The sequence below is a fragment of the Salmo trutta genome, chromosome 24 (assembly GCF_901001165.1).
Source record: "Salmo trutta chromosome 24, fSalTru1.1, whole genome shotgun sequence".
Classification (NCBI taxonomy): Eukaryota; Metazoa; Chordata; class Actinopteri; order Salmoniformes; family Salmonidae; genus Salmo; species Salmo trutta.
Window position 1 is genome coordinate 43,217,361 of NC_042980.1, and position 22,722 is coordinate 43,240,082.

The window sequence follows — 22,722 nt, forward strand, 5'->3', positions numbered from 1 at the left end:
CGCCGATCCATTTTTCCTTTTCTGTTGGTTTTGTCTTTGATTAATTTTCATTTGCTTTAATTTCTGTGTGTATATTTACCCCTGTTTCCCCGCTTAAGTTTGTGTGGGGTTATTTTCATGTTGCTCATGGAGGTTTTTTCCTCAGTTTATTCACGTGTGTACCGTGTGTTAAGTATAGTAGGAGCGTTGTTTTTCCTCCTTCCGTGAATAACTGTGTGTTCCATTGTCTCGGCCGTTTATGGACCTTGTACCTGTACTGTTTTGAGACTTGCCTATTTAAGACGCTACATTGACATCTCTGCTCTCCTGCGCTTGACTCCTTAGCTACCTTCAGTACGATTTCACAACACTAACTGTGTCTCAGAAAACCCTCAGAACCTGCTGGAAGCAATTATAGGGCTCTCCAAGCAGTAAAGAATGTGGCCGGCTTTCACCACAGTCCTACAAAAGAATGATACATTTTTCAAGAAAAAAATTAAGCAAACAGTCTTTGGCTATGGGCTATTCTGTGGAACTAAACACAACACATGAACTTATTTTCCCATAAATTACTCCCTGTTTAACTGGGAAAACAACAGATATTCAGTATCACATTGTGCTGCTCTAAACCACAGATCTCAACTCATCCCGGCTCTTCTCTGTGAGGGATTTATCTGTGCTGGACATTTGAGTCATACATTGTCTGCAGGCTTTCTGTCCAAGTTGTGGGTTTGTAGAGTGAGTCAGGCTAGCTAGTCATAACCTGCCTCATCGTAAACAGTCTAATCCTGCCATTTATCTTTGAAAGGAGATTACATGACCTCTGACCTTTTGAGGAGTCAGGTATCAGGAACACAGTGGACCACCAGAGGTGAAACTCCAGAGAATCTCCAAAGTCATCTCTTTATGCAAAGTTATTTTATAGTCTTATCACTGTAGAAGTGTTGTTTGATACACATACCAGCACTGTTATGATATTTTAAGAGTCTACAGCATATCAGTAGATAAGAACTGTACAGAGTAATATCGACTAGGGAATGCCCCACCCAAGCAACATGGGAAATGTAGACAACCTCCATATTACACTGTTAAACAGCATACAGTTCCTCCAAGTTTTTCTATGCTCCTGATAACATCCTACACTGTGTCAGTTCAGATCGTGGCTGCTGTTGGTTTGCTACAGCTCGTGTGAGAGAGAGAGAGAGAACTGCATGGCATCTGATGACACAGTGCTGGCAGGCAGGGCCGTAGCCATGGAGCCAATCACGCTGTAGTATACGTTGCAGCCTACCACCACAGGAAAAACATCACTTCCAGGTCAATGACTCCTATAGCCCCTCATGGACAACTATATGTTATCCGGGCTAATCAGAAAGCAGTTCAAAGGTAGTTTACATTCAGTGGATCTCTTGCTGTGGCATATATACATTTGGCTTTCCAGTTCCACTCGCTTGACACTTAAGCACAGCTTCTCAAACTGAAAACAACAAAGGTTATGAGGATACTAGGCATCGGCATTGCTATTCTATTGCTATTCTATATGTCATATTTTTGATAGAGTTAAAAGTAGGTTCATTAGTTATTGTAGGACTCTGTGATGCAGCTGTAAATGCATTTCTATATTGATTTATACCACAGAATTGTTGAATACTCGTTTCTGATTGGCTAGAAGGGAATTCTCGAATGGGTATTAAAACCAGATAACTTCCAGTTGGAAAAGATATCGGGACTCTGTTTGAATAGATATCCCGGACACCTTGAAATCCTGACGCTATATGTGCATACACAACTGTACGTGCTGCAAAGTTACAGAAAGCTAAACCAAGAACCACACAAAACCGAAATTGGATACATTGTAAACGCAGGTTCAAGGAGGAAAAACTTCCAGCATTGATTTGTTTTTGCAGACATCTATTTCTTGGGAGCATCTGATGACCTAACGTGGTGAGTGCTGACCATGAATTTCTCTGGTCCCTACTGTTGCAGTCATGACACAAGTGGCTCTATGCTGTCAAATCCTGCCATGTTTCTAGTTTGACCATCTGTTTTAAGCAAATATTTGTTCATTTGGTTGTCATCTTGGCAGGTTTTCAAGCAACAAACTATTTAGCTAAAGTAGCTAGCTTCTAGCCTAGAGTTTGATATGCATTGCGATTTCCTCGTAATGTACAGTGTTGAGTGTCTTGATGAGAAGGCAACATTTTCTAGCTTTGCCAGGCAAACTTGGGCATCATCTTTAATTTGGATGTATCCAAATGAATTTCAATAGAAAAGCTACTTTGCTTTTATTCTGTCTGCAGAGGTCGTGACTGTTAGCCATAGTTAGTTGGCTAGCTAGCAAGCATGGGACAAGAACGTTGCCAGCGAGCATGGCAATGAAACATATAAAACAAACAACCAGTGCTTGTCTTGGGTCGGAGCTGTCTGGAGCGCCGTACCAGCACCTCCAATTTTTTGGGAACTGCATTTCAGCTCCTCTATAAAACTTTATATTTTACCAGGTAAGTTGACTGAGAACACATTCTCATTTACAGCAACAACCTGGGGAATAGTTACAGGGGAGAGGAGGGGGGATGAATGAGCCAATTGTAAGCTGGGGATAATTAGGTGACCACAATGGTATGAGGGACAGCTTGGGAATTTAGCCAGGACACCAGGGTTAACACCCCTACTCTTACAATAAGTGCCTTGGGATTTTTTACCAAACTCAGAGAGTCAGGACACCCATTTAACATCCCATCTGAAAGACAGCACCCTACAGAGGGTAGTGTCCCAAGTCACTACCCTAGGGTATTGGGATATTTTTTTAGGCCAGAGGAAAGAGTGCCTCCTACTGACCCTCCAGCACCACTTCCAGCAGCATCTGGTCACCCATCCAGGGACTGACCAGGACCAACCCTGCTTAGCTTCAGAAGCAAGCCAGCAGTGGGATACACAGTGGCCTATCACCAGCCAGGATTCACACAAAAAGTTTGATCAAAGCAGAATGAAGGCGGGAGCGGCATTGAATAGCAACGGAGAGTGGGCATTCATATCCTTATTTCGCTTTAAGTTTATTTGCTGATAGTCTGTGAATCCGGTCTACAGTATATCGTGCCAGCTTCAGAATGCACAGATTGAGAATGTGCCAACCTGAATGGGCAGGATACGGTGTTCCAAGTTGTCAAATGAGGGTTCTAATGGTCTTGAAAATCCTGGAAAAGTCATGGAATTTTAATATAGTGTTTTCCTCTTTAAATATATCATCACTCACTTAAAAGTCGACATATCAGACATGATCAGAATTAGGCCAGCACACACACAGCGCGTCTCTCGGTGTGTGATGTGCATCATCTGTGTGTTTGAGCATGCCGTGCCCTTGCCTGAGGAGAGAGACACATTTCAGAAGACATAGAAGAGATGACGAATACAAATCAGTAGCAGATTTAGGTACGGGCAACATGGGCAGCCGCCCAGGGCTGCATCTTGCCGGGGGGGCGGACAAGGGCGCCCCCGGGTGCGGGCGAGGGCAGGCGCGGGCGCTGAAGGGGGGGTTCGCCAAGAGCGCCATACAAGCTAGAACCGCCACATACACTTGAAACAAAAAGCTAAACCGAAAACTGAGTGAAGAACAGATATCTCAACTAGCAAGCAAGTCGCAGCAATGAAGAACGTGAAGAGGGGGAGAATTCTGGCAGGGGGGATATTTTTGGCACATCACCGGCACTGTTGAGAAATAAATCTGACACTGTTATTTGAAAGCTGGGATTCGCTCTATTAAATAGTAGGCTATGTAATTCAGACAATGTAAAAAATATTCAAAGAATAGCCTAATTGACAAATAACTTCCATGCTGTGTATAGATCTCCCCTGAAACATGAATATTTTAGCCTTTTCAAGGTTGTAGATAAACATGTATTAGCTACTTTGCTTGAATCATTGAATGAGGGAATAATTGTAGAAAGACAGAAAACTATTTGGTTGTAATGTTACAACCTTTTATGTAAAGGGTTGCCAGCCATCCTCCAGGAGGACTAAGCCTACTGGGTGTGCTGGCTTTTGATTGGACACACAACAGTATATTTATATATTATTAATTCCATTCCTTTACTTTTAGATTTGTGTGTATTGTGTGTATTGTTGTGATATTGTTAGATATTACTTGTTAGATATTACTGTATTGTTGGAGCTAGAAGCTACAAGCATTTTCACTACACCCGCAATAACATCTGCTAAACATGTGTATGTGACCAATAAAATTAGATTTGATATAGCCTAAACACCAGCTGCTCAACAAGACCTTGATAAGCAGACTCGGGTGTGTTTCAGGGCTAGATCAAAAGCCTGCGCGCCCAGTACCTCTCCAGGTGCAGGGTTGACCACATGTGTTTTATACAGTAGCCTAACAGTGCAGTTATTCTACTTTGTGGAGGGTGAAGTGCCTTGATTGATTTCAGAGCACAATGGCAGGAAATAGTAGGTCTACATGGGATCTGTATAGAGACGCTACCAATTATTTATCATAAAAAAAAAATGGTTAAAAGTCATGGAGAAGTCATGGAAAAGTCATTGAAATTCCATCTGTCAAAATGTGTATGAACCCTTAGCAGTGAATAATCAGAAGTCTCTATAGCATACTGTCGTTTGGGAATTTCTGTGAACATAGTCTAACGAACTGACTTGGAAAAAGACAGCTCCTGCACTTCTTTCATCCAACTGGGTCACGTCCTTAAATATACAACCAAAAGATAATAAAGTATGAATTTGCTTATAATGAAAACATCAACAACAATAAAAAATATTGTACGGATAAATTTATGCTTGAGTATTGTTTTCTTTGGCAGCTGTGGTATAAGCAGGATAATTCCTCTGTTCTGTACATTACCTTGGGGGGGAAAAAATGAACTCCACCAAGCCTCGTCCTGCTGCGTCGTCCATTATTTCCAAGGTAATGTACAGAACGTGTGCGTTTATCCCTTACTTATTTGATTCATTAGCCTTGTGTTTTTCAGAAGTGAGCCTTGGGGGAGATCCTCTTACTGATGGGGCAGCAGAGTAATTAAAATCTTGAACCTTTGCCATGGTTACCGTGGGCACATCCACATCAGATGGATGCCATTGCCAATAAGGTGGAATAAAACAATGATAGTGTTCTCACAGAATGATGCAGATTTAGTTCAGTACTGTGTCATTCATACTGCTTTTATCCCTCAATTTAATGTTAAGTCTCTTGGCTGGTTGAATACAGAAATATTCAATACAGCCTCATAATAAATCTGTGAAACATTTATCGTTAAAAAAATGCTCGCATTCACTTGCATTACATCTCTGTTCTCACAGCTGACCATGCTAACATTGGAGACATCAATGAAGGCGTCGCCCTTCCACCCTAGATCTTGTCACTTTTTGTGGTCTTGGAATTGAACATTTATTTGACCATTCATGATCTCATGAGTAGCTTTCATTGAGCAGTGTTGTCTATATATTGTGATGATGAATGAGTGTGTGGATGGGATGCAGCGAAGCAGCCGAGCCTTGGAGGCTGACCCCATCTGGCTTCAGCCTGGTTATGTTCTAGAGTGAGTTCCAGCCCCATCCCCAGCCTCATCACAATAGAGTCCCCAAGGTTCCCCCTGCTCCCCAGCCTTTGTCTTCACATTGGCTTACCTTTTGTCTCATAACGTGGAGACGGGATAGATGGGAAATAGAGAGCCCTAGCCCTTAATGGAGGCAGCGTCCTTGAAATAACCCAGTGGAAATTACGCTTCCCCAGCATGTTACACGCTTCCGTGAGCATACAGCCAGGGCTGGGGCTGAGGCAGAGGGAGGGAAGGCACCACAGTAACTAGGTGGCTGTGTTATGTTTGGAGGCAGAGTTTCATCCATGTGCCAGTGACATGCAATAGAGGGTTTAATAACCGTTCAGTGGGAGTTGCATCATTCCTCTCTGTTGGATAGGACCACCCTGGAACGTATATGTGAGTACTGCTTACGCTGTGAAGGCTGTATATTGTGGAAAGTTGTTGTAATTTATGAGTGTAACTATTTATTATGATGTCATAGAGAGCAGTAGCGTCTTGAGATTCTTTACATGCTGATTCATGATATAAACAGTATACTTTTACTTGTAAGTTACAGGAATCCTTTAGATTTTTGTGTTTGAAGGATATCACATTACTTTTGTGGAGCATTATTCTCTTATTTAGTATATTTATGAACCTAAATAAACTATTGTTTGATGATGGGGAATAATGTGACTAGTTTTGATACACCTGTACCTGAAACCTTATATATTTGAGAAGTGTATTATGTTCAGAAAACTTCATGTATGAATCTGTTTAGTTGCAATCGTATGGACTAGTTAAACGGTTCAATAACCAGACTAAACCAAGAGTACTGGGAGAAGTAGATGAATTATTGGATGGACGGTGTGAACCCAGTCCGTAATATGACACATCATACATCTGACTCACCCATGTGCTTTAGACTCTTCGAACCATTAGGCCTCAGTGTTTCTCTGTTCCGTCCCTTATCTTGTCTTTCAGGAAGGTTTTTTCCAACCGGCAATATCTTATATTTGTCGTGCCAAGCACCACAAAGGAAATAGCCCCTGGCTGCTAATGGCCTTATTTAGAAGGAATTAATATTAATCTGTTTGGAATATTTGTTCTATATTATGGTAGTCATCGGAGCGAACAATAGATGCTTTATATATATATATACATATATATTATATATATACACACACTACTGTTCAAAAGTTTGGGGTGACTTAGAAATGTCCTTCTTTTTGAAAGAAATTCAACTTTTTGTGCATTAAAATAACATCAAATTGATCAGAAATACAGTGTAGACATTGTTACTGTTGTAAATGACTATTGTAGCTGGAAACTGCAGATTTTTTATGGAATATCTACATAGGCATACAGAGTCCCATTATCAGCAACCATCACTCCTGTGTTCCAATGGCACGTTGTGTTAGCTAACCCAAGTTGATCATTTTAAAAGGCTAATTTATCATTAGAAAACCCTTTTGCAATTATGTTAGCACAGCTGAAAACTGTTGTCTTGATTAAATAACAATAAAACTGGCCTTCTTTAGACTAGTTGAGTATCTGGAGCATCAGCATTTGTGGTTTCGATTACAGGCTTAAAATGGCCAGAAACAAATAAATTTCTTCTGAAACTCGTCAGTCTATTCTTGTTCTGAGAAATGAAGTCTATTCCATGCGAGAAATTGCCAAGAAACGGAAGATCTCGCACAACGCTGTGTACTACTCCCTTCATAGAACAGCACAAACGAGCTCTAACCAGAATAGAAACAGGAGTGGGAGGCCCCGGTGCACAACTGAGCAAGAGCACAAGTACATTAGAGTGTCTAGTTTGAGAAACAGATGCCTCACAAGTCCTCAACTGGCAGCTTCATTAAATAGTACCCGCAAAACACCAGTCTCAACATCAACAGTGAAGAGGTGACTCCAGGATGCTGGCCTTCTAGGCAGAGTTGCAATGAAATTGCCATATCCCAGACTGGCCTATAAAAAGTAAAGATTAAGATGGGCAAAATAACACACTGGACAGAAATATGATTTTTCTTTGCAACTCTGCATATGTGGTAACTCCTTCAAGACTGTTGGAAAAGCATTCCAGTTGAAGCTGGTTTAGAGAATGCCAAGCGTGTGCAAAGCTGTATCAAAGGGTGGCTACTTTGAAGAATCTCAAAAAATATATATATTTTGATTTGTTTAACACTTTTTTGGTTACTACATGATTCCATATGTGTTATTTCATAGTTTTGATGTCTTCACTACAAATCTACAATGTAGAAAATTGTCAAATGAAAGAAAAACCCTTGAATGAGTAGGTGTGTCCAAACATAGACATGGTTAATGTTGTAAATGACTATTGTAGCTGGTACTGTGTATATATATGAAACAAAAAACCACTTTCAATTTATTGATGAATATTCAAAGCCTTCTGGATCGGATGAAGCTGTATTTGCTGCCTGTCTAATGTTCATGTAAAACCTCACCGTCTCAGTTTGTACTCTATGTAATGCCTCAGTTAACTATAACACCGTCAGATGTAGCTTACACAATTATGTACCAGAAGTTCATTGTTATCGGTATGATTATGTTGTTGAGGGAAGTTTGTTTAGAAGTGAGTTATAGTTAAAAACCTTAAGGCTTTGGTTTCCTGACTCTGTTTGCCAGCCTGGAATCAGGATCAAGTTGGATTTCATGTGGGCGAGGTGGAGACAGTCGCTAAGCCGCAGTCCAGACATGTCCTTTTGGAGTGTTTCAAAATAACGTTTCCACTCAAGCCTTATTTCAGCTCTAAATGGGTGTGATATTGGACTTGACCTACTGCTGGTAAACTAGTTGTTACCAGTGAAAAGAGTCTTGTCCCCAAATAACCTGGACTGCTGAGGCAATGACACTGCAGCATCTGTCATAATGGCATTTCTAAAAATCTGAGTGGAAATGCTATTATGGAACAATCCTGTTTACTCTGGAGCTTTACCTGGAAACCAAACAAAGGGAATAGAATAAGAGCTATTTCAATACAGGCCTTCCAGGAGGATTCATACACTGCTGGAATCTCAATTGTGTGTGGAACATATACAGTATGTGTCAGAGTTAGCTTGTGGAGTTGTTGACACGTGCTGTAAGAAGGGGGTGGAGGGGGGACGTACTTCTGTCAAGCGAAGTGAGAATAATCTAACATGGCGTGTATACAGCATGTGCGAAGTAGTTCTTGGTACATCTTTTTTTGATTTATCTTTAGAAACGAGGCACATTTTTCATAATGATGTGCGCATTTCATATTTCACAATTATCACGCTGCGTTTGACCTATTTTATTGGAAGCTCCTCTCAAGCTACGATGTAAAGAGAGGGTCAGGTTGACGCAGGTATACTAGACATCAACTTGACCACTTCTGTTGGGAAGCCTTTGTACAAACCTTCCATCTGTACCACTCCTCAAGCCTCTCCATGTCAAACCGTCAAGTTTAAGAGTATATTTGGGGTCAGCGGGAACAGAAAGACCCTTCACACGTCCAGTCCCATTGTGTGGAGAAAGCCTTTGTAAACAAATTGCTTTGCCTTTTGAAAACATTCTACCAGTCTTCACAGTAGGGGGTGGAGAGAAGGAGAGCAGGAGGGACTGGCAGCCATGGGCCTGACTCGGAGACAAGCAGGCTTTCATCTGAGATGGAGCGAGAGAGCTGAGCTGGAGGACTTGCCATGAAAAGATTAGAGTGCTGTTTGGCACAAGAATCAAGATGCACTGTGGATCTGTTGCACACCACCATGGCAACCAAAGCCTTACAGCCCCCTGCCAACTCTCCTCAATGCCATCCCTTCTCATGCAATTAAAAAGGATCTTACTGTATGGGATACTTTTTTCGTACTGTACTCGCTTGTAACTGTAGCATATGAGCAGTGAAATCGTACGGTGAACAATAATGCATCTACAGTACATAGCTAAGTACACATATATTTCATGTGTCAAGTCTCTTATTACAAAATAATAGGAGTCATTTATCTCCATTATCAGTATACAGGGCAGCTCAGCTGCCCCAACTCCCTGTCCCAAAATCCCCATATCCCCATCCCTTATCACCATATCCTTACCCCCATATCCCATATCACCATCCCCATCACCATGTCCCTATATCCTCACCCCATACTGTATCACCATATCACCATCCCCATATCCCCATATCCCCATATCCTCACCCCCATATCCCATATCACCATCCCCATCACCATGCCCCTATATCCTCACCCCATACTGTATCACCATATCACCATCCCCATATCCCCATATCCTCACCCCCATATCCCATATCACCATCCCCATATCCCATATCCTCACCCCCATATCCCCATCCACACATCCCCATCCCCATATCACCATCCACATCTCCCCTTATCCCCATCCCCATATCCCCTTATCACGATCCCCTTATCCCCTGATCCCATCCCCATATCCCCTTATCCCCATATCCCCATATCCCCATCCCCATATCCCCTGATCCCATCCCCATATCCCCATATCCCCTTATCCCCATCCACATATCCCCTTATCCCCATATCCCCTTATCCCCATCCCCATATCCCCATATCCCCTTATCCCCATCCACATATCCCCTTATCCCTTTATCCCCATATCCCCTGATCCCCATCCCCTTATCCCCTGATCCCATCCCCTTATCCCCTTATCCCCATATCCCCATATCCCCATATCCCCATCCCCATATCCCCATCCCCATATCCCCTTATCCCCATATCCCCATATCCCCTTATCCCCATCCACATATCCCATATCCTCACCCCCATATCCCCACCCCCATATCCCCCCATCCCCACCCCCATATCACCATATCACCATCCCCATGTCCCATATATCTCCATGCAGGGCACTGCTGTACCCTAATTACCAACCAGGGATGTCTCCTTGGAAGCCAGACTCCCCAGTCCCCGCCACCAGGTTTGATTGACAGCCTCCCACCACAGGAGGGGATTATTTACCTCCTAAAGTCTCCAGGGACTAAGTTAACGATCCCAGCCAGCAACACAACACAAAGAGGAAGTTAATGATCCCAGCCAACAACACAACACATAGAGGAAAAGCCTGAGAAGTCACTTCTGCCTGCTGGAGTTATTTGAAGCACACTCTGCTTCCTTTTGAGGGGGATTAGAGAAGAGAGAGAAACGATTGTGTGTTGTGTGTGTGTGTGTGTGTGTGTGTGTGTGTGTGTGTGTGTGTGTGTGTGTGTGTGTGTGTGTGTGTGTGTGTGTGTGTGTGTGTGTGCGTGCGTGTGTGTGAGGAGAATTTCACAAATAGTGGCAAAGGCAGACGAAGCAGGAGAGACCAACCAAGGCTGAGAGAGAGAAAGAGGCTCCTGAAGTAAGAAAACTAATGTTCTCAGCACTTTGCCACTCTTCAAGGTGTCTGTGACAGTGCTGTGTTCATCTGTCACCCAGGCTGTGTGTGGAGAAGTGACTGGTAAGGGACAATGGCAATGTTTTGTGTTTTTATTAACAAATACAAGATATCACATTTATTCATGGTAGTAGGTGTGATGGTGGTGATGACGATTTATCCTTTGTAGCGGGATATTTCTACTGTTTGGTTTGTTTAGTTAGCAGTCTTACTCTTATTTTACTTATATACTTAGACCATATTATACAATGTGTCATCGAAAAGAAAGGAGGACCAAGGCAGTCTTCATATAATTAAAATGCCTTTATTTGTATGGCATGTTCAATAGAAACAAAGTTTTTAAAAACATTTTGTATTTATTTTTGGCTACTTTTACGCCAAATAAAGATAAACGGGCTGAAGAAGTAACTGTATACTAAAGGTCAAATTCAACAAGTTTGGCTGCAGTCACTTTCTTTTGTGTGTGTGTGTGTGTGTGTGTGTGTGTGTGTGTGTGTGTGAAATATTCAATCAATAATGTGTTATTCCCCTCTGGCTTTGTTTGCATTGTTCATCTGTATGTTTCATCAGCTGGAACATGATGGGGAAGTATGCATTAAGTCACTATCGATTGGTAGTGCCAGTATTTGTATGGAGCTGTTGGCCAGTGTCCTATACAATACACAGGGCTGGGAATAAAAACAACTAGAGCTGAGACAGCTCCACTGTTGTTGTTGTGGCATCAGAGGGGCTGATATGCCAGTGTTGATTAGGAAGCAGAACAGTTTGATCCTGTTAAATGTAGATTTCCCGTCTACAATAGATGGACAATCTCAAAAGTAATTATTTATCATGAGAGGACCATAAACAATAACTAATAATGCCTATACTGCCAGAAAGATTATAATATCACCTTTCTGGTAAAACTAGTCACGTATTATTGTTTTCCTATACAACAAAAGTGGGGGCTTGAAATAATCAAAATAATTTGTAAATATACTAAGAATCTAATTATAAACAACCTTTCTTATAACTGTAAAATAAATATAAACAAATCACATTCTATTGGTCACATACACATATTTAGCAGATGCTTTGTGGGTGTAGCGAAATGCTTGTGTTCTTAGGTCCAACAGTGCAGCAGGATCCAACAATTCACAACAATACACACAAATCTAAAAGTAAAAGAATGGAATTAAGAAATATATAAATATTAGGACGAGCAATGTCGGATTGGCATTGATTAAAATACAGTAGAATAGAATACAGTATATACATATGAGATGATTAAAGCAGTATGTAAACATTATTAAAGTGACTAGTGTTCAATTATTAAAATGGCTAGGGATTCCATGTCTATGTATATAGAGCAGCAGCCTCAAAGGTGCAAGGTTGAGTAACTGGGTGGTAGCTGGCTAGTGATGGCTATTTAACGGTCTTATGGCCTTGAGATAGAAGTTGTTTTTCAGACTCTCGGTCCCAGCTTTGCTGCACCTGCACTGACCTCGACCTTCTGGATGATAGCGGGGTGAACAGGCAGTGGCTCGAGTGGTTGATGTCCTTGTTGATCTTCTTGGCCTTCCTGTTACATCGGGTGCTGTAGGTGTCCTAGAGGGCAGCCAGTGTGCGCAGTGATGCGTTGGGCAGACCCCACCACCCTCTGGAGAGGATGCTCTCAATTGTGCATCTGCAAAAGTTTGTGAGGGTCTTAGAGACCAAGCCAAATTTCTTCAGCCTCCTGAGGTTGAAGAGGTGCTTTTGCACCTCTGTGTGGATGGACCATTTCAAATTGTCAGTGATGTGTATGCAGAGGAACTTGAACCTTTTCACCTTCTCCAATGCGGTCCCGGCGATGTGGATAGGGGCGTGCTCCCTCTGCTGTTTCCTGAAGTCCACGATCAGCTCCTTCATTTTGTTGACATTGAAGAGAGGTTATTTTCCTGGCACCGCTCCGCCAGGGCCCTCACCTCCTCCATGTAGGCTGTCTCGTCATTGTTGATAATTAGGCCTACCACTGTTGTGTTGTCTGCAAACTTGATGATTGAGTTGAAGGCGTGCGTGGCCACACAGTCATGGGTGAACAGGGACTACAGGAGGGGGCTGAGTACGCACCCTTGTGGGGCCCCTGTGTTGAGGATCAGTGAGGTGGAGGTGTTGTTTCCTACCTTCCCCACCTGGGCGCGGCCCATCAGGAATTCCAGGATCCAGTTGCACAGGGCAGGGTTCAGACCCAGGACCCTGAGCTTAATGATGAGCTTGGAGGGTACTATGGTGTTGAAGGCTGAGCTATAGTCAATGAACAGCATTCTTACAAAGGTATTCCTCTTGTCCAGATGGGATATGGCAGTGTGCAGAGCGAATTGAAGTGGGTCTAGGGTGTCAGGTAAGGTAGAGGTGATATGATCCTTCACTAGCCTCTCAAAGCACTTCATGATGACAGAAGTGAGTGCTACTGGGCGATAGTCATGTAGATCAGTTACCTTTTGCTTTCTAGGGTACAGGAACAATGGAGGACATCTTGAAGCAAGTGGGGATAGCAGACTGGGAATGGGAGAGATTGAATATGTCCAGCCAGCTGGTCTGCGCATGCTCTGAGGACGCGTCTAGGGATGTCGTCTGGGCCGGCAGCCTTGCGAGGGTTAACACGCTTAAATGTCTTACTCACGTCAGCCACTGAGAATGAGAGCCCACAGTCCTTGGGAGCGGGCCGTGTCGACGGCACTATGTTATCCTCAAAGTGGGCGAAGAAGATGTTTAGCTTGTCCTGGAGCAAGACGTTGGTGTCCACGGCATGGCTGGTTTCCCCTTTGTAATCTGTGATTGTCTGTAGACCCTGCCACAGACGTCTCGTGTCTCAGCCATTGAATTGTGACTTACGGAGGGAAAAACTACACTGTTTGTGTTCAACCATATTACCAGTCACCTTGCCATGGTAAAATACCGTGGTTCGTGCTTTCAGTTTTGCGCTAATGCTGCCATCTATCCACAGTTTCTGGTTTGTTTAGGTTTTAATAGTCACAGTGTGAACAACATCCCCTATACACTTTCTGGTGAACCTCGTTACTGTGTCTGTGTATACGTCAATGTTATTCTTAAAGGCTATCCGGAACATATCTCAGTCTGCGTGAGCAAAAACAATCTTGAAGCATGGATTCCGATTGGTCAGACCAACGTTGAATAGACCTTGAATAGAGTTTCTGCCTATAGGAAGGGAGGAGAAAAATGGAGTCGTGAAATCATGATCAATGATGTTTACTCTCAGGTGTGGCCGGATATTGGGAGGTTATTATTTGCAGATGATGTGGCCTTATGTAAGAGAGGAAGAAATGTGCCTTACGTAGTCAGGAAGGTACAGGAAGCTATTGATGAGGTAGAGTGGTAGGCATTAATGTTGGAATTCAGGTTCTCTGTAGAGAATTTAGACAATGTTCTTTACCAGGGGTAAGGTGGAAGATGAGGTATGCTTGAGGTTATATGGGAGAAACTTGGAGAGGGTGGGGGCCTTCAGGTTCCTTGGGGTGTACTTTGACACTAGACTGACCTGGGCAGAACACATTGAGAGAGTGGTGGGAAAGTGTAAGAAGGCGCTAAATGTGATGTGCTGTCTGACGGGGAAGGAGTGGGGGGGCTGGGCGTTTCTCATTCAGGACCATGTATGTTGCATTGATCTGATCTGTAATAGACTATGGCAGTATAGTGTATGGTTCGGCAGCCCGGACATCATTGGAAAGGCTAGATGTCATACAGGGACAAGGACTCAGAATATGTAATGGGGCGTTTCTGACCTTCCCAGAGGCTGCACTACAGGTGGAGATGGGGGAAATGCCATTGCAGATTAGGAGACAGCAACTGGCAATTAATTATTGGGTCAACCTCCAGAGACATGGGGTGCCTCATTCTGCAAAGGGAATTTTACAGGCATGCTTGGAACATGAGCGAAGACAGAACATGAGCTTTGGGTGGGTGGGTAATACCCGGGCGAAGGAGATGGGACTGTATGGAAGGGAGTTTTGTCCAACGGTAGCTATTCCTGTATATCCAACATGGCTACTCCCACCTCCAGTAGGTGATCTAGAAGTGTTGGAGAGACTACAGAAAGATAGGGAGGGTGATGATCCATCTGATTGGTTTAAGAGACGTCTGGATACTGTGTGTATCAGGATGTTGTGGCCATTTACACAGATGGTTCAAAAGATCCAATGACAGAACGTACTGGGTCAGCATTTGAAGTGCAGGAATGTGGGGTGAGAGTCAGGAAACGTATTACAGAACATCTGGCTGTATATACGGCGGAGCTGATGACTATACTGTTGGCCTTGCAGTGGGTGGAGGAAGTCAGGAAACGTATTACAGAACATCTGGCTCTATATACGGCGGAGCTGATGACTATACTGTTGGCCTTGCAGTGGGTGGAGGAAGTCAGGAAACGTATTACAGAACATCTGGCTCTATATACGGCGGAGCTGATGACTATACTGTTGGCCTTGCAGTGGGTGGAGGAAGTCAGGAAACGTATTACAGAACATCTGGCTCTATATACGGCGGAGCTGATGACTATACTGTTGGCCTTGCAGTGGGTGGAGGAAGTCAGGAAACGTATTACAGAACATCTGGCTCTATATACGGCGGAGCTGATGACTATACTGTTGGCCTTGCAGTGGGTGGAGGAAGTCAGGAAACGTATTACAGAACATCTGGCTCTATATACGGCGGAGCTGATGGCCATACTGTTGGCCTTGCAGTGGGTGGAGGAAGTCAGGAAACGTATTACAGAACATCTGGCTGTATATACGGCGGAGCTGATGACTATACTGTTGGCCTTGCAGTGGGTGGAGGAAGTCAGGAAACGTATTACAGAACATCTGGCTCTATATACGGCGGAGCTGATGGCCATACTGTTGGCCTTGCAGTGGGTGGAGGAAGTCAGGAAACGTATTACAGAACATCTGGCTGTATATACGGCGGAGCTGATGACTATACTGTTGGCCTTGCAGTGGGTGGAGGAAGTCAGGAAACGTATTACAGAACATCTGGCTCTATATACGGCGGAGCTGATGACTATACTGTTGGCCTTGCAGTGGGTGGAGGAAGTCAGGAAACGTATTACAGAACATCTGGCTCTATATACGGCGGAGCTGATGACTATACTGTTGGCCTTGCAGTGGGTGGAGGAAGTCAGGAAACGTATTACAGAACATCTGGCTCTATATACGGCGGAGCTGATGACTATACTGTTGGCCTTGCAGTGGGTGGAGGAAGTCAGGAAACGTATTACAGAACATCTGGCTCTATATACGGCGGAGCTGATGACTATACTGTTGGCCTTGCAGTGGGTGGAGGAAGTCAGGAAACGTATTACAGAACATCTGGCTCTATATACGGCGGAGCTGATGACTATACTGTTGGCCTTGCAGTGGGTGGAGGAAGTCAGGAAACGTATTACAGAACATCTGGCTCTATATACGGCGGAGCTGATGACTATACTGTTGGCCTTGCAGTGGGTGGAGGAAGTCAGGAAACGTATTACAGAACATCTGGCTCTATATACGGCGGAGCTGATGACTATACTGTTGGCCTTGCAGTGGGTGGAGGAAGTCAGGAAACGTATTACAGAACATCTGGCTCTATATACGGCGGAGCTGATGACTATACTGTTGGCCTTGCAGTGGGTGGAGGAAGTCAGGAAACGTATTACAGAACATCTGGCTCTATATACGGCGGAGCTGATGGCCATACTGTTGGCCTTGCAGTGGGTGGAGGAAGTCAGGAAACGTATTACAGAACATCTGGCTCTATATACGGCGGAGCTGATGGCCATACTGTTGGCCTTGCAGTGGGTGGAGGAAGTTAAGCCAGACAGAGTAGTTATTTGCTCTGATTCATATGCAGTGTTGATGAGTCTCTAGTCCTTTAGCTCACATAGCAGACAAGACATGTTTTATGAGGTGCTACAAACCCAGTGCAGGATTAGAGTAATGAGTATACAGATAAGATTTACTTAGGTCCCAGCCCATGTGGGGGTGGAGGAGAATGAGCCAGTTGATATACTGGCTAAACAAGCACTTAGTACTGGGGATGTTAAGGTTGTAGTTTCCATGAGCAAGGTAGAGGCAAAAAGCCTGATATGGACAGTAGTGGTGCAGAGATACTAAGGGCAGGCATTTATTTCAAATACAGAGGAAAGTCAGGGAGACGAGGACGGCAGGGTGGGACACAGCCAGTTGAATAAGACCTTAAGTGTGATAGGAAAGCATCCAACAGGAAATTGTGATTATTGCCAGGAAACCGAGACAGTTGAGCATGTATTGCTACAGTGTGGGCAGTATCAGAGGGAAAGAGAGAGGCTGAGATATCCTGTTAGGGATAGGGGGCAGTATTTACACGGCCGGATAAAAAACGTACCCGATTTAATCTGGTTATTACTACTGCCCAGAAACTAGAATATGCATATAATTATTGGCTTTGGATAGAAAACACCCTAAAGTTTCTAAAACTGTTTGAATGGTGTCTGTGAGTATAACAGAACTCATATGGCAGGCCAAAACCTGAGAAGATTCCTTACACGAAGTGGCCTGTCTGACAATTTCTTGGGCTTCTTGACTCTCTTTATTGAAAACTGAGGATCTTTGCTGTAACGTGACACTTCCTACGGCTCCCATAGGCTCTCAGAAACCGGGAAAAAGCTGAATGATGTCTTTGGAGCCCCTGGCTGAAAAACATTAGCGCATTTGGATGGTGGTCGATCAGAGTACAATGAGACTGAGGCACGTGCACGAGGCGACCCCATGTTTTTATTTTCTCTGTCTTTGAACTAAAACAACGACTCCCGGTCGGAATATTATCGCTTTTTTACGAGAAAAATGGCATAAAAATTGATTTTAAACAGCGGTTGACATGCTTCGAAGTACGGTAATGGAATATTTAGAATTTTTTTGTCACGAAACGCGTCGGGCGCGTCACCCTTCTTTACCCTTCGGATACTGTCTTGAACGCACGAACAAAACAGAGGATATTTGAACATAACTATGGATTATTTTGAACCAAACCAACATTTGTTATTGAAGTAGAAGTCCTGGGAGTGCATTCTGACGAAGAACAGCAAAGGTAATCACATTTTTCTTATAGTAAATCTGACTTTGGTGAGGGCTAAACTTGGTGGGTGTCTAAATAGCTAGCCCGTGATGGCTGGGCTATCTACTCAGAATATTGCAAAATGTGCTTTCACCGAAAAGCTATTTTAAAATTGGACATAGCGAGTGCATAAAGGAGTTCTGTATCTATAATTCTTAAAATAATTGTTATGTTTTTTGTGAACGTTTATTGTGAGTAATTTAGTAAATTCACCGGAAAGTGAAAAGCTGTTTTTTTTATATAAATATGAACTTGATTGAACAAAACATGCATGTATTGTATAAAATAATGTCCTAGGATTGTCATCTGATGAAGATCATCAAAGGTTAGTGCTGCATTTAGCTGTGGTTTGGGTTTATGTGACATTATATGCTAGCTTGAAAAATGGGTGTCTGATTATTTCTGGCTGGGTACTCTGCTGACAATCTAATGTTTTGCTTTCGTTGTAAAGCCTTTTTGAAATCGGACAGTGTGGTTAGATTAACGAGAGTCTTGTCTTTAAAATGGTGTACAATAGTCATTTGTTTGAGAAATTGAAGTAATAGCATTTCTAAGGTATTTGAATAACGCGCCACGGGATTCCACTGGCTGTTGAGTAGGTGGGACGATTTCGTCCCACCTACCCTAGAGAGGATATAGTATCAGGGAGAAGGGGATTCAGGAAATTAGTTTAAAGAGTATATTGAGTAGAACGTCATTAGACATAGTCTCAAATATTTTGTTATCTTTTTTTAAGAGCAACGGGGCTGGCAGGTGGGATTTAGATTCTCCCTGTCTCTGGCCCACACTCCAGAATGGTAATGCACCATGACATTGGATAACAACCGCCAATAAACCCCACTGAAGAAGAAGAAGATGGAGTCGTGATCTGATTTGCCGAAGGGAGTGCGGGGGAGGGCCTTGTAGGCATCTCGAAAGGGGAATTTTCTGTAGTTGAGTGTTTTTCCAGAACTTCGGTAGCGTTTTCCTCAAATTTGCTTAGTTAAAATACCCAGCTACAATAAATGCGACCTCAGGATATGTGGTTTCCAGTTTGCATAAAGTCCAGTGTAGTTCCCTGAGGGCCGTCGTGGTATCGGCTTGAGGGCTGTGACTATAGCCGAAGAGAATTCTCTTGGGAGGTAATACGGTTTGATTGTGAGGAATTCTAGGTCGGGTGAACAAAAGGACTATGTTATCACAATCACACCATAAGTAGTTAATCATGAAACATACACACCCGCGCTTCTTCTTCCGGGAGAGTTCTTTATTCCTGTCTGCGCTATGTACTGAGAACCCAGCTGGCTGTATGGATGGGGACAGTATATCCCGAGAGAGCCAGGATTCCGTGATATAGAGTATGTTACAGTCCCTGATGTCTCTCTGGAAGGAGAACCTCGCCCTGAGCTCGTCTACTTTATTCTCCAGTGACTGACCAAGAGCGAGTAATATACTCGTAAGCGGTGGATGGTGTGCACGCCTCCTGAGCCCGACTAGAAATCCACTCCAAATACCTCCTCTCCACCGGCGGCATCTTGGAGCAGCCTCTGGGACTTCAGTTCAATTGCCCTGGGGGGTACAAACAAAGGATCCAATTCGGGAAAGTCGTATTCCTGGTCGTAATGCTGGTGAGTTACCGTTGCTCTGATATCCATAAGTTGTGTCCCAGCAGTATGTAATAACACAAAAAACGTTCTGAGCTAATAATGTAAGAAATAACACACACAAAAAACTAAATACAGCAAAGTTGCTTAGGGACTAGACGTAGAGCTGCCATGTCTGTCGGCGCTTACTTAGTGACAATATACAATTGGAACCATTCAAATGCCTGCTGGCTCGTTACAACTTCAGCTTTATTAAGCACACATTGATTTTGGCCATCTGTGACTAAGAGAAAGTAGTCTTGTTTCAATTCTAAATCCATCTGAGAACATCACAGCGAGATGAGACTATGTTTGCTGTAACCGCTAGAGCCCTCAAACTCAACTCTGGACCTCGAAGCCAGTTCCACTGCATTTTTTCAATGTTCCCCTCTAATCAAGGACTGATTTAGACCTGGGACACCAGGTGTGTGTGCGATTAATTATAAGGTAGAACAGAAAACCAGCAGGCTCCGGACCTCGTAGGGTAAGAGTTGAATACCCCTGCTCTAGAGTCCCGTTTCGTATGCCATATTGTAAGTGGAGCTGTGAGGTTCACAGCCAATGGAGTTCCATCCTTTGTCTGGATAGGCCAGAAAATGTGACATGTCGCTACCTACTCAAATGAGGTGTCAGATTTCACATACTGCGGTCGGGTTCCCCTGCTCAGACATTGCGTGCATCAACCAATGGTTGCGTGCCACGTCATCGACTGTGTCATCGACTGACAGATTGCTGTAACATATGATGCGGTTAGATAAATGCGTAAAATACCTATCCTGGCATGGTAAGATCTGGGCAGAGGAACGCAACCTGTGTCTCAGATGAGAGCGGAGCAGGACAACCAGAGATGTCACAGAGCAATTCACAGAGTGCTCTGTATAGAAATATGTTGGTCAGAACTGGTCCAGAATCGCTCAAAGTCACCCAAATAGTGGACTTAATGTTTAAGAGGATTACTGTAGGCCATCAACGTCATATTGAGGCAGATTTCCATGACAGATGCCATGCAGTGTGCAGTGCACTGTCCACTCACCCACTCACTCGGAAGCTTCTGTTTTGATGAGTTCGCAAAATCAACTACACTGGACAAAAATATGAATGCAACATGTAAAGTGTTGGTCCCATCTTCCATGAGCTGAAATAAAAAATCCCAGAAATTTTCAATTCTGACATGACTTGCCCTTTTGGGTGAGGATCATAGGAGCCAGACCCCCCCCCCCCCCACCTCTCTCTCCCGCAGAGGGGGAGAGGGGTGAAGTTGGACGTTTTATGACAGTCTAAATTGCTGCCGTAACTCTCTCTCTCCCACACAATGAAAGGGAAGTAAAAAAATCCCTTCGTTACAACAGAGAGAGATTTTGTAGTACGGTGACATCCAAGGTTGCATAATGAAACAGTATTTCTGTAATCCAAATGGTTGAAAGGGTTCGTGGGTACTTAAAGAACAATCATGTTGAATTCATTACTAATTTTTCTGATGTAACTAAGGACAGTAGAACAACGTAACTGTATCTCTGACTGTGTATATTTCCCAGTGATCAGATTCACATCTAGATGTTGTGGAACTTATACGATTAAATGTGAAACTATTTGTGAGAAGATGTAATGTGATGTTAGCCTTCTAAATGAGAGAATTGTTTTTCATATGAAGTCTTAACCAGTCAGTGACCACACCCACGTGAGCACAGACATTATGTTGGTGTAATGGAACAACCTTTTTTCTGGAGTGCATAAAAGGACCCGTGATGAAATTTACATCAGACCAGTGGGACCGACAGCATGAGCTGGAAGGTACGAAATGGTTAGACGCTCTGAAACTTTCAACAGAGGAGAAGAAAATCTCTATAGACCAGATAGCATAAAGCAGTGGCCACATGGCTGAGAAATAGTTTAAAACTAAAGACCAAGCAGGCAGACAGTGTGAACCGGACGTCACGAATGATTAGACACTACAAGACCAGTACACGGACAGCGTGAGCTGAAAGGAACAAAATGGCTAGAAACTCTGAAACTTTCTCAAGTGAAGAAGATGAAGACTATACAGCTGTTTAAGTACTTTAGTCTAGTAAACGCGACTGAGAACCACCAGGTGGTACTCTGAAAGATCCATTCTATAGAACATTTCCCTATCAAACGACCATTGGTACGTCTGATGTATGCATTATAACAGAGCTACAACTACAAAAGACTTTGATCCCTGGTGAACAAACCAGAGACTTCCAGTCAAATTACTCCCCAGACGGACCGTCGATTTCAACAGAGAGACAACAAACACATACACACGTAAATGTGTACATTGCAATTCTTTCAAATGAGCGGCCGTTCATGTGCAAAGTATTCGCATTTCCATGAGCATAGTTCTCAGCTGTATGTATGTTAGTGAAGTCCTTTCCATTTTTCTCCAGCTCTTTCTTACATGCCCCTCCCTTTCCCTCTCTTTTGAATCCGCCATTTTCTGTAACAAGCCGTCATATCAGTTTAGTCCACTAGGGACTTTTCATTGCATGATGTAGTAATCAATGTGTAAGCTATTCTGTTTGTGCGTTTATGTAATTTTGTGTGATTATTTAGTTAGTTAGTAAATAAATAATTAAGCCAATGTGTATATCGCTGATTCATCACTTATGCTAGGGTTGTACAGATATCCAAGGATGTTGCGACATCCAGAATGAGACTGAAGGTAAATTAATTAATGACTGATTAATGACTGAAATGTAAGAGATCTTTATATCTTTAAGTTATTTCGGGAAACGGTAACTCGCTAAATAAACTTTTTCCGTGGTTCACCAAGATCGCTAATAAGTTAATTGTTACAAGATTAATTTAATCATTGTAGTAATTAAACATAGTTAATTGATTTGAGAAAATAATCGTCATCACCTTATTAATGACAGTAAAGACACGACAATTCTCACAAATTTCTTTCAAATTGTGTGCACAAATTTGTTTACATCCCTGTTAGTGAGAATCCATCCACTTGACAGGTGTGGCATATCAAGAGGCTGATTAAACAGCATGGTCATTACACAGGTGCACCTTGTGCATGGGACAATAAAAGGCCACTCTAAAATGTGCAGTTT

General features: G+C 43.1%; 1 protein-coding gene across 8 annotated transcripts in view; it reads left to right on the forward strand.

Moving 5' to 3' along the window:
• LOC115161352 (E3 ubiquitin-protein ligase Midline-1) overlaps positions 1-22,722 on the forward strand; it is a 71,134-nt gene that overhangs the window by 9,467 nt on the left and 38,945 nt on the right. The window contains exon 1 of one of the 8 annotated variants that reach the window (XM_029712277.1): positions 1,380-1,923. The exons of 5 other annotated variants lie outside the window; for them this stretch is intronic. The gene's annotated coding sequence lies outside the window, so the exon portion shown is untranslated. Of the gene's footprint in view, positions 1-1,379; positions 1,924-5,867; positions 5,937-10,713; positions 10,974-22,722 lie in introns of those variants that run through there. 2 more of the 8 variants (XM_029712276.1, XM_029712274.1) reach the window with 2 other exon arrangements.